This window comes from Phoca vitulina, unplaced genomic scaffold (assembly GCF_004348235.1).
Source record: "Phoca vitulina isolate PV1807 unplaced genomic scaffold, GSC_HSeal_1.0 scaffold5, whole genome shotgun sequence".
Lineage (NCBI taxonomy): Eukaryota > Metazoa > Chordata > Mammalia > Carnivora > Phocidae > Phoca > Phoca vitulina.
The window spans coordinates 50,987,659-51,000,115 of NW_022589708.1; positions in this window are offsets into that span (position 1 = coordinate 50,987,659).

Here is a 12,457-nt window from a genome sequence, read left to right on the forward strand (position 1 = left end):
CTTAGCAACCTAACTTAAACATTAGGCCATGGTCTTCACTTTTAGTTGACTTTGCGTATCCCTATAACCTGACTCCCCTCTGGTTCAGGGACTCCAAGACCACACTCACCAGTAGTACCTCCACTGAACCTCTATCACGACCGCCTGCAAGATTGCCTCATGTTTCTGACTGCATATACCCACTGGCAGGCATCTTATCAGTTCTAACACCTACCAGCAGAGCTAATGACCAGAGCTACCGCCACCGTTCACTGAACACCTACCATGGGTCAGGGGCTTAGGATACCTCACTTCTATGCCTTGGGTAAGGCTTTAAATATCAATGGCTCCACTGTGTTGATTAGGAAATGGAGCATGGAGAAACTAGAGTATCTTGCCCAAAGTTGTGCAGCAGGGTGGTGGCAGAGACAGGACTTGGAACCCAGGTCTACCTCCAAAGCCCACTCCCTCTACGGTACATTATGCTTTCTCTAAGAGTAATGCTCAATGGAGAAGAAGAAGAATTAATAGAGACTTTCCTGTGTTCTGTGAAACTTTTAAGTGCTTTATGTATGATTATTCCTCTAATTAATGAGGTAGGGTTATTATCCCCATCCTACAGATGAGAAAGAGGCAGAGAGCATGAGTAATTTTCCTAGCTGAGTCACACAGCTGGTTAATGGTGATATCAGGATTTGAACCTGTGCAGTCTGCTCCAGAGCCTGCACTCTGGATCAATACTTTGCTCACCCTGCAGGCTACTAATCAGACCATGAGGGGGCCTCTCTTAAGAATCCAGTGGCTTCTTCCAGAATTGAGAATTGGGACCCAAGAGAGAGGTGGAGAAGGCAGAGAGGTGCCCATAGATATATGGGAAAGCATGCCCTGCATATGTGGAAAGAGTAGTCCTGGAACCTTCTTGGAATTTCTTCTCTCCACCCACCAGCTCTTCTCCACATAACCTCTTGCTTCTTTTCTTTTTCCTACTACCTGGAGTTGGGCCAGACTTCACCGGTTAAAGGCATAGTCTTCTGCCCTTACACCAGACACCAGCTAAAGTTCAGGGATCCACAGGCTACCCTCACTTCTGACCCACTGGCTACAAATTTGGGTATTCCCACTATGCCCTCAGGTTCAATAATTTGCTAGAATGACTCACAAAACTCAGAAAAGTGCTACACTGATGATTAAAGTTTTATTATAGCAAAAAGATGCAAATCAGAACCAGTTCAAAGGGAGGGACTTATAGTGTGAGGTCTGGGAGAATCCTGAATGCGAAGCTTCCATCCTCCTCAGGGATTGTCTCATCTATGTATGGCAGTATGAGAGAATATTGCAAACCAGGGAAGTTCACCCAAGCTTCAGTATCTAGAGTTTTTATTGGGGTTTCATCCTGTAGGCACTGATTAATTGAATCATTGGCCACTTGACTGAACTCAATCCCCAGCCACCTTTGTTTTCCCAGAGGCTGGGCTGTTATCACTAGCCCAAAACCCCAACCCTCTTATCACAAGTTTGGTCTTGCTGGCATAGTCAGTCCACATCCTGAGTGACCTCATTATCAAAAACTATTAAGTGTGGTTGAAGGGGCCCACCATGAGTAACAAAGACACTCCTATCACTTGGGAAACTCAAATGGTTTAGACACTATCTCCCAGGAACCAGGTATAGAGCCAGCCAAATTCTTTATTCCACACCTATAATGCAAACTTGGGGCAACAAACACCTTTCTACAAATCGTGTGATCACATGCTGATAACAGAGCCAAAATGAGAAGCCAGCACAGATTGAATTTAATGACTACTAAAGAGTCAATCCAACTTTTTAGGTCATCTTAATGAAATTAGAAGGCTCATACAGCAATCCAATCAGTTTCTCAGATATTAACTATCAGATGACTGATTCTAATGTGGTTTGATCAAGTTATTTAGAGTGCATACACTTTGTTGGGGTGTGAACCCTGGAGAGACTCTGAGAGATTCTAACCATTAATCTTTGCCAGCGGAATCTTCCCAACTTCTCTGGGGAGGAAATGAGATGATAAAGGAGCTGGAAGAAGACGTAAGGTCAAGTAGTCCAACACCCTCATTTTACATTTGGAGAAAATGAGGACAAACATCTCAGAGAGTCCAGCCAGCAAATAAATTGTATGATGCTGGGCAGTTCCTCTCCATTTGAGATTTATTCCTCAGAGTTGCCTCTACAGCTCCCATCCTTGAAAAAGCCAATATTCCTCAGAGAGGGAACATATTAAGAAAGTGCAGCAAATCGGGCCACTTCTTCGAGCCTCCACTCCCTAATCCTTAAACAGTCTAATCTTTAGACTGGGGGCCTCTAGACTCAGACACACCAACCTGGAGGCAGACAGGTAACATAAGTGATTTAAGCAGGCAGGTGGGAAATAATAGACGGTGGGTCTAGAAAGAACTGGAAAATGGAAAGCCTTCACATTTGAATTTAAGAAAACACCAAAGCCCTTTGGCACAGGGTCTGCAGTCTCTGACCTGGACGACCTCCCAGGTTCCTCCCAGCTTTCTGATTCTATTATTCTATGTTTTCCTTAGCACAGTGTTTGTCAGATTTATTTCCCCTATGGCAGTCAGTCATGCCCAGAGAATCAAGGGAGTGGGGCCAGGGAGGGAAGGAAGGGAAAGTTTTAAACTGGAGGATACAGTCCCAACTGAGCAGCTGCAGGAACATGAGTTGCCCAACAGGAGAAAGAGTGCAGTGAGAGAAGAAAGGAAGACACTGTTTCTAAATTTCACAGTTGGCCCAGGGTGGTCCCTAAGTGAATCACCTGTGCAAACGCAGGCCACTGTGGGGGAGCCTCACACGCACGATGGGAATGGCGGCCCCTGGCACTATGCAGTGTGCAGCCTGCACAACAGTATGCAGCAGCCCCCAGTGGCCTGGCCCTCCAAAAAAGAAGTTCTGGTGACCTCCAGACCCCAGAAGAAATGCTCAGCTGCTCCCAGGCCTATTGCAACGATTAACCCAGTTTTCCTGCTTCCCGAACCACCAACTTTTCCTTCTGCTAAACCTCTCTGCCCTACAGGCATTTTGATACATGGGCTATTTTAGCAAGAAAAGGTTCAAGAGAAAAGGAAGGCTCACTGACTTACACATACACACACACACACACACACACACACACACACAAAAGCACACACACCTTCCGAGCAAGCTTAGCATTGAGGATAAAAGCCTATGTTCCTCCTGAGGATTTCTCTTTCCCTCTTCCTAAGGTGTCTGACCCTGGGTATACTGAGTGGGAAGGCAGAGGCAGGGGCTGCCCCCTCCTTGAACCCTCCTCAGGCCTGATTTGCATTAAGTTCCAGTCTCTTGGCCCAGCTTCTGTCCCTTCTCCAAGATCTGCCACCATCCCCGGGAACATTGTGTCCTCCGCAGCCTGCTCCCAGGCCCTCAAGCACTGACGGTTTCTCCCCAGAGCAAGCAGAGCCTGGGAGGAGAGCAACCTTGCAAGGAGTCGCACCTTCCTCCCTCCCAGAGGGAGCAGGGCTTCTCCCTCCGCAGCTGCCAGCACTCCTAATGTTATTGTGCTCGGGAGGCCCCCCAAGACAGCTCCAGCAGGAGTGAATTAATAATTGCTGGCAACGGAGCTCCTGCAGCAACCAGCTCCGCCCCCTCGGGGACGGTCTGCCCTTCTTCGGAGTCCTCCACAACTGCTTTGCACACTAACTTCTGTGCAAACAGAAAGCTTGGAAGTACTGTGTATTCTTTTTTTTTTTTTACTTTTTTATTGTTATGTTAATCACCATACATTACATCATTAGTTTTTGATGCAGTGTTCCGTGATTCATTGTTTGCGTATAACACCCAGTGCTCCATGCAGAACGTGCCCTCCTTAATACCCATCACCGGGCTGACACATCCTCCCACCCCCCTCCCCTCTAGAACCCTCAGTTTGTTTTTCAGAGTCCATCATCTCTCATGGTTCGTCTCCCCCTCCGATTTACCCCCCTTCATTCTTCCCCTCCTACTATCTTCTTTTTTTTTTTTTTTCTTAACATATATTGCATTATTTGTTTCAGAGGTACAGGTCTGTGATTCAACAGTCTTGCACAACTATAGTACTGTGTATTCTTAAGAGTCTCCTCATTTTCAAAAAAGCTCAGGGCTGGGTGTCAGGACACGGGCATTCTTGGCTAGCTCAGCCACCAACTGGGAGTTTAACCTTGAGCAGGTCAGAGGCTCTCTGCGTCTTGCTTCCTTATCTGTACATTTCTAGGTTGAACAGTCCGAGATGTTATGAGCGTGACCCTTCACCATGTCCAGACCCGACTGCTGTGGTTGAAATTTCAGCCACCCCCCTGCAGCTGAGACCGGCGGCTGGGTCATCACCCTAGGTTCCTGCAGGCTACAGCAGCTCCTTCACAGGCAAGCTCCCCTGGGGACACACGAACCAACCAACCAACAGCCCCATCTCCACACCCCCCTACCTCTCCTCCTAATTTGTCTCAAGCCACAGGGCCTTCATCTCTACACCCCACCTGGTCACTTCTTGTTGAGGCATATTTGGGCTCATGTCAAGCCCTTGCTCCTTCCAGGGCCTCAAGCAAGAAAAAGATCTTGGTGCTCACCCATCTAGTTCCATAAATAATTCAAATGAATTTGCATTTTGGAAAGCGGCCAAAATATATGCTAAAATTCTAATTGTTTTTTTCCCCCCAAAGTTTCTGATCACACCTGTTTAAAACAGTTCATCAAGGCTCCAATTTTCCTGATCCACCTCACGGAGCCTGCCCAATGGGTGGTGTCCCATGACCTCATTTGATGAAAGCATGCCTGAGAACCTCTGCTCTTTGGCCCCCTTGCACCGCTGCTTGGACCGAATGCAGACACCTGACCAGCCAAGCCAATCAGAATTTTGACAGAGAAAAAGTCTGAAGTAAGAGACCAAAACCACAATAGCCCAAGAGAGTTAGGAGCTTAAGCCATAAGGTGGGGGCCGGAGCCCTTGAGGTGGTAATGACAGCCAAGGGCAAGGCAAGTTACAAAGGCTTGCAGAGGAAGGCGGGCTAAAGAGGAGAGAGCAGATGTGCAGACAAGAGGCCGTGTGGCTCAGGAGAGAGAAGCTGTCAGTGCTGACAGCTTGCAGGTTCTTAGTTCTGGGAACTCGGCTGCAGTTCCTACTGTCAAATGTCCTGAGAGTCTCCTGAACAGTGACAATGAATCCCCGTCTTGCTAATATTGTTCCCCAACACGCGGCCCGTGGACCAGCAGCAACAGGAGCACCTGTGAATTTTCAGAAATGCGCAATCTCTTGCCCAACCCCAGAGCTACTGTACCTGAGCTACTGTACCCGTCGTGTGCACAGAAGTGGTGGGAGTTCTTCTTCCTGTGCTTCCTCCGTGGCCCCCCTAGTCCAGCCAGACCAGGGGCCCCACCCAGAGGCCCTGCTACCCTGCCCCCTGCTGTGGCCTCTGAGCCCTGGCACCTCCCCCCGCCAGCCAGCCCCCAGCCTGGGCCCTGACACCTGACAAATCCAGCAAGGAGTAAATTCATCATTGCTAGCAACGAAGGCCCTGCAGCCAACCAGCTCCTCCTCTTGGGAGGACGATCTGCCCTTCCGCACAGAGCCTGCCACAGCTGTCGGCCCGCCTGACTCCCCGGTGCTGCCTGCTTCCTGCCACCCCATTTCCAAGCTCCAGGCTGCACAAGAATCTCCAGTTACAACTCAGACGGTGCATCCTGCCTGCCCTGGGCTTGCTTGACAACCAGCTTTTGTCCTCAGGCTGGTTTCCTCTGCCCCTGTGGCACAGTGGCCCCCTCCTTGTCAACCCACAGGTCTTGAGAACTGGCTCCCAGTGGCCTGCCCCAGTGACAGCCGCAGGATCAGAGACCTCAGCAAGTAAAGTCCACAGGCCCCTGACTGGTACCCAAGAAACAAAGACTCTAAGCTCCAACTTCCCTGCCAGCATCAGAGGTTCCAAGATTGAGTGTGTAAGGCTCCAGACTGACATGAATCCTATGTGCAGGGACAGAGGAACACAGCACCACGAAGTCACGCCCACACAGCAGGCAAAGTGCCTGGGTGGACGACGGAAGGCCAGGCCGCTCAACAGGTGGGGCTTGGTGCTGTCTGGGTGAGTCAGCAGGCTCAAGGACGGAGACTCCAAAATCCTGCTGTTCCACCTGGGACCCCTGCCTCGAACTGACCCACAGACACATATCCAAACATGGTAGGAGTCTTCCTGAAAACCACATCATCATAACTGCCTGCATCTCTTATTGCTTTTAGAGTCTACAAAGTCTTCCTGTGCCCTTTCTCCCTGAAGCCTCATGAGAGTTCAAAGACACTCTAAATGTGAGTTGTGTGAACATATCATTCCCCAATTGAGAAAGCAGGGCTTGTGGGGGTAAGGGGTCTACCCAAGGTCACACCAGTCACAGGGGAGCTCAACCTCAGAGGAAGATTTTCTGACCTAGTTCTAGTGCTCTAGAGACCCAGTCAGCCAGATCTCTTGAAAGAGTTGTCTTTTCTTGTGCTGGCTCTAATTTCCCACCTGTCAGTCCCTTCTCAATACGTTCCAGCTGTCTTCTCTCATCTTGTCACAAAAGTAGCTCTCAAAATTATCAATGACCTCTGTTGCGGGTTGGATCGTGTCCCCCCGCCCAAAGGATGTGTTCACTCCCAGTACCTGTGACTGTGACCTCATCTGGAAATGGGTTCTTTGCAGATGTAATCAAGTTAAGATGAGGCTGTACTGGATTAGGGTGGGCCCTGTCTCTAGTGTCCTTATAAGAAGGCGCACAGTGGAGAAAACCTTGTGAAGATGGAGGCAGAGATTGGGGTGATGCATCTACAAGCCAAGGAACACCAGAAACTGCTGCCACGACCAGAAACAAGGAAAAGACAAACAAGGATCCTCCCTTAGAGCCTTCAGAGAGAACCTGGCCTGGCTGATACCTTGGTTTCAGACTTGGAGCCTCAAGAAATGTGAAACAATCAATTTCTGTTGTTTGAAGCCACCCAGTGTGTGGTCATCTGTTAGGGCAGCCCCAGGAGATGAATACAAGCTCCCTGTTGTTGAATCCCAAGGACAGTTTCTCATATTGTTTGACATCTCAGCCACGTACAGCTCTGGTAGCCCTGCATCTCCCACAAACAGATTCTCTCCCGGACGTTGTACCCTCATACTCTCCCGGTTTCCATCCCCTGGTCACTTTCTTCTCAGTCACCTTTCTTTATAGACTTCCCTCCTCTGTCCGGCCATTGTGCATTGGACTTCCTTAGGGCTAAGTCAGTCCCAGGCCCTCTTGGTCTCTTACGCCATACTTTCTCCCAAAGAAAATTCCACCCAGGCCACCACCTCATTCTCCACCTATTCACCAATGATTCCGGGAATCAGCGTCCAGCCCTCCCCTTTGAACACCATGTCCAACTGCCTATTTGGTTCTTTCAAAAGCCCATCACACTTAGGATGCCAAAGGCGGTCATCTTCCCCATCCATCCAGTTGGGTCTGACGGAAAGCTGAGAGTCATCCTCAATCTTCTTCCCCCTCACCCTCGGTCCAATTTCTTATAAGCTCTTGATTTACTTCAAAAATATTTTACCTCTCCAATCAGGCTTTTTCCACCGTCACCACAGCCACCATGCCAGTACAAGCTCTTGGTATCTCCCGCTTGGACCAGTGGGACTGTTTCTGTTGGCTGTCCCCTGCCCCTTTTGCTTCTCTCCTGCCATTCCCCACCCAGTAGCCAGAGAAATCTCAAGACACAAATCTTATCATCTCTCTGTCCTGTTTAAAATCTCCAGCATCATCCCAGAGTACTTAAGATAGAGAGCAAATCCCTACAAGGAACTCCAGGATGCTGAAGAGCGCTGCCCCTTATCAATTTGGAGAAGTTAGTTAACTTCTCCATTTCAATTTCCTCTTCTGTAAAAGAGACATAAGAAGAGCACATATCTCATAGGTTTATCAGAAACAGGAAATGAATCGATACATATGAAGTACTTAGTATGATGCCTGGAACATAGTAAATCTTAAGTAAAAACATCAATTAATATTATTATCAATATTGTTATTATTATTACACAATCATTGTCAATATTTCTAACCTTCCACTGCAACATGCTTCCCCCTTGTTCTCCTCACCCAGACACACTGGCCTTCTTTCCTATCCTTGACCATGCTGTGTCTCCACCTGCCACAGGGCTTTAGCACATACTTAGTATATACCTATTATATCTTCTACCTCATTGCCAAGTAACCTCCTACTCAACTTGCGGATTTCATGTGAAGTGTCACGGCTTCAAGAAGGCTTCCCTGACCTTCCAGACCAGAACCAGACTCCCCATCATTACATGTTCTCTTTGTTACATTTACCCTCTTGTGATTATACTTGTATTGTGCTCGCTTCGGCAGCACATATACTAAAATTGTGATTATATTTGTATGTAAGTGAGCACCTTATTAACATATGGCTCTTTGACTAAGTTGAAAGCTTTGTGAGTGCAAGGCTCATACCTGGTTTCTTACCATTTATCCCTAGTGCCTAGCACAGTGACCTGCATCAATCCTCAAGGAATGTTTGCCGCAGGTATAAATGAACTCTGCCCATCCAGCTCACTACCTCCAGCCAATCTCCCCTTCTTTAAGTCCCCCTCAGGTCCATGGTGCTGAAATTGCCACAAGTATAAACAGGAAAAACCCACTCAGGCGGAGTCTTTGTGAGTGACACTGCTCTGTTCCAAGCAATAGGGAAGTAAACGTTCTCTGTTCTGTTCCTTCTCTCTGGGCAACCCCTTCTAGAGGCGTTAAAGCCATCTATCATGCTGTTTATCACAACACATCCAGATGCTCTGAGCAATAAAGCCATTCACAATACACAGTCATCTCATTTCAGGAAGATGCTCCTAGTCGAGCCTTCCCAGGGGATCTTGCAGCTGAAGAGAGACACCCATCTGTCTGGGAAGGGGACTGTTGTCTGCAGAGCTCTCTTTCAGCCTGGTGGGGTATGTAATGGGACCTGCCTTCAAAGCCTGCAGGTAGCAGACCTTGAAATGGAGCCTTGTCCAATCAAGCTGACAGCAAGTTCTGCATTTGTTCAGGGTATTAGAAAATGCCAAGCTCAGGCTGATTTTTTAAGAGAGCCTCCTGTTCAAAATAAAGAGAGTTTTGTCGGGGCTTCCCCCTTTGCAGCTGAATAAAATCAACCTTTGCAAAAAAAAAAAAAAAAAGGTTTCCTCTGAGAACAAAATCAGGATCTGGAAAAAAAAAAAAGAGAGAGAGAGAGAGAGAGAGAAAGAGAGAGGTTTCAGCCTCCTAGATCAATGAGCCAAGCCTAACAACATGAAGTTTAATAGGAATTAGTCTAAGGTTTTCCACTTCAGTCCAGAAAGCCAACTCAAAAACTGAAAGCAGTATAGGGTGGTGGGGATGAGCCTTGGCAGCAGCTGGTATGACAAAGATTTTAGGGGTTTTAGTTGGCTCTCCACTCAAGAGGAGTCATCAGTGTGATATGACTGCCAAAAAGGCTTAAGCAGTGTTAATGGAAAGATAGGACCTAGTAAGTCAGAAATGACTGTCCTACTCCCTCTGTTCTGGTCACAGCACACCGAGAATATTGCTTTCAGTACAGAGCACAGAACGTAAATTTCACAGAACACGGTCAAGCTGAACAGCATCACCAGGCAGGTAAAGAGGGGCAATTTCCAGGAAGAGTCATGCACCCGATAACAACGTGAAGGTCAAGAAACCAGGACCATTTGGCCTAGAGAGCTGGTGCCTGGAAGGGACAGACCTAATGGCATTCAAAAACTTTTGGCAGGTGGAGAAAAAGCTAGTCGTTCAATGCAACCCTTTGTGATTCCCCTAGAACGAAAGGGAAAATACAGAGTGAAGTAGGTTTGGCTCAGTATCAAGAACATCAGTGTTGGTGTTGCTGTGCCTTTTATTCTTAAACTACACAACTAATACATGTACATTGTCGAAGAAAACTTCAAGCAGTACAGATATATAGAGAATATAAAGTTCCCCCCTTAACTTCCGATATACCCAGATTTTACTCTCTCCCTCCATGAGGAGCCACATGTGATTTTAGTGTATACCCTTTCGAGCCCAGTGCAAAATACATTTATTCATACACACACACATGCACACACACACACACACACACACACACACACACAGAGTTTGAGTTTAGAGTTTCTCCCCATCAATGAGACCATACTTTACCCCCCGGGGAAAGCTTGCAGAGCACCGAGCTATCCAGGGAGACAAAGGGCTATCTCCACAAAGAATGAGAACCCCCTCTAGTAGAGATGTTCAGAGAAAGGACAGTTATTCACCAGGGTTCTTACAGAGGGAACTCGAGCATCGGAAGATCCTTAGTTCTCTCAAACTTTAGCTTGACAAAGAATCACAGATTCTGGAAACTTCAGATTCCCAGTTCCAAATCCAGAGAGTTGGACATAGGAGGTCTCATGGGCCATGAATCTGTGGTTTTCCTCAAGCATCCCAGGTCACTCTAATGCAAATGGTCAATGGATCACACATTGGCAAACACTGGAACACATGGTTAGACCACTTGACCCTAGGGCTCCCTCTGTCCCCGGCCTTCAACTTGGACTGGATCAAATTGGGAAGTCCTTCTCCTGAGGAACCGTTTGCAGTCAGGAGACAACTGTGATGTCCCATAACTGACCGGCTGACTATTTTTGCCTGCCTTTCCCAGCTCCCCTGAGCCCAGTGCCCTGCCCTCGTCCCCATTCTGGAAAGCTGATAGATTCCTCCAGGGGGCTCAGTATGGAGTAAACAGCTAGCTTTGGAAGCAGAATGAGGGACACACCAAATCTATAGTCCACCACCCTCACCCCTACCCCCAGGGGCCAGTTTTGAGAAGGGCAGAGATTCTGCCCTGTCGCAGGCTCCTCAAGAACAGCAGAGCAGGCTGGGGCCCGAGAGAGGACAAGATCCCCTGCAGGCATCCATCCACCCCACGTGCTTCTGGGCTCCCACAAGCCCTGGAAGGTGGAGGTTGGGAAGGTGTGGAGGATTTTAACAGTCACGATGACTGGGGGCAATCACATTATTCAGTGAGTGGGGCCACGGCTATTAAACACCCTGCAATTTCTTGAGAGAAAACCACACAAAGAAAACGTGTCCCTCCTCCCCAAATGCCAAAATCACTTACCCTTCCTCTCTGTGCACACCACCAACTATGCTACTGGTGTCACGCGAGCTGTACTCCTTAATTTTGTCTCCAGCTAATCACGTTGACATCTACGCTAAGACAACTGGATCTAGAGGATACTGGGGGAAAGAGCACGGATCTCAGCAGAAACATAGGCAAAGTGCATGGCCACCAGCAAAGCAAGGTTCAAGGCCATCCCCAGCTAATCCAGCCCCAGACCTGAGCAATCCTCTCTCACCCAGACAGATATTTTCTACCAAGTTTCCAGCTGCTAATGAGGGACTGCCCTCCGAGCAACACAGAGGCTGCTTGTTTCTGGATCCTCTCTCCAGAGGGCTCACACACAAAGAGGCTTTTTCTCACCTCAAGGTGCTCTTGGCTGGTTCAACAGGAGTGCTATGCACTGCAGGACCATGTCCTCAAATGGTCGAGGCTATTTGCTTTGTCAACTGACAAATGTCATTTATCATTTGAGACAGAGATTGGATATCGGGGCCTCTGGCTGGTGAAAGCTGTTGAATATTTTTTTTCAGGATGGCTTAGCAGAAACTTGGCAAACTGAAATGTTTTCTCCCGCTGTGGATTTAAAGATACAGTCTTCCTCTATAGAAAAATGTCAGCCAGAGTTTATGAGATGGCTAAACCCCACGGTTCAGTTCAAAAACATGGAGCACTTCACTCATGCCCTGTCTCTTCTTCCGGTGCTTTACGAGTATTTCTTCTCCCTCTCCTAGTGTTTTGTGGATTGCAACCTCCCAGGAGATGGAAATCAAGCCTCTTCCTTCTGGTCCGCCCACAGCACCTAGGACAGCGCTGGGATCATCCTGCACCGATACAGATGTGTCCACTACCTGATTACCAACTGCCCGCTACCAGACACGCATTTGCTGTCTCCGCATCTGTTTTACTCATTCTGTTCTAGCTGTGCAAACTGTCCTCCCCACTCCTAACCTGAACCACAGGACACAATCCAAGACTCCCCTCAAGATGGCTTTTCTTGAGTCAATTCTGAACTTTCTCCTCCTTTGTATTTCCCCGGATTTAAAGTCAGAACAGCTGAGAAGGACGCATTGGCTATGTGCTGTGTATCTTTTCAACTAGCCTACTGGTTTCTTGAGAGTGGACATGACATTTTCTGCTGCCTCTTTACCCCAGTTGAAACTTGTGCTGAGCTGTGTCTTCCCCCATGATCACGTAGCTAACAATCAGCAGTGCCGGGACTCAAACTCAGGTGTTCCAATTCCAAATACAATCATCTTCCCACAAGAACCAACCCTCTTAGCGATCTATGATAATCTCAAAAAAGTCTGATTTTGA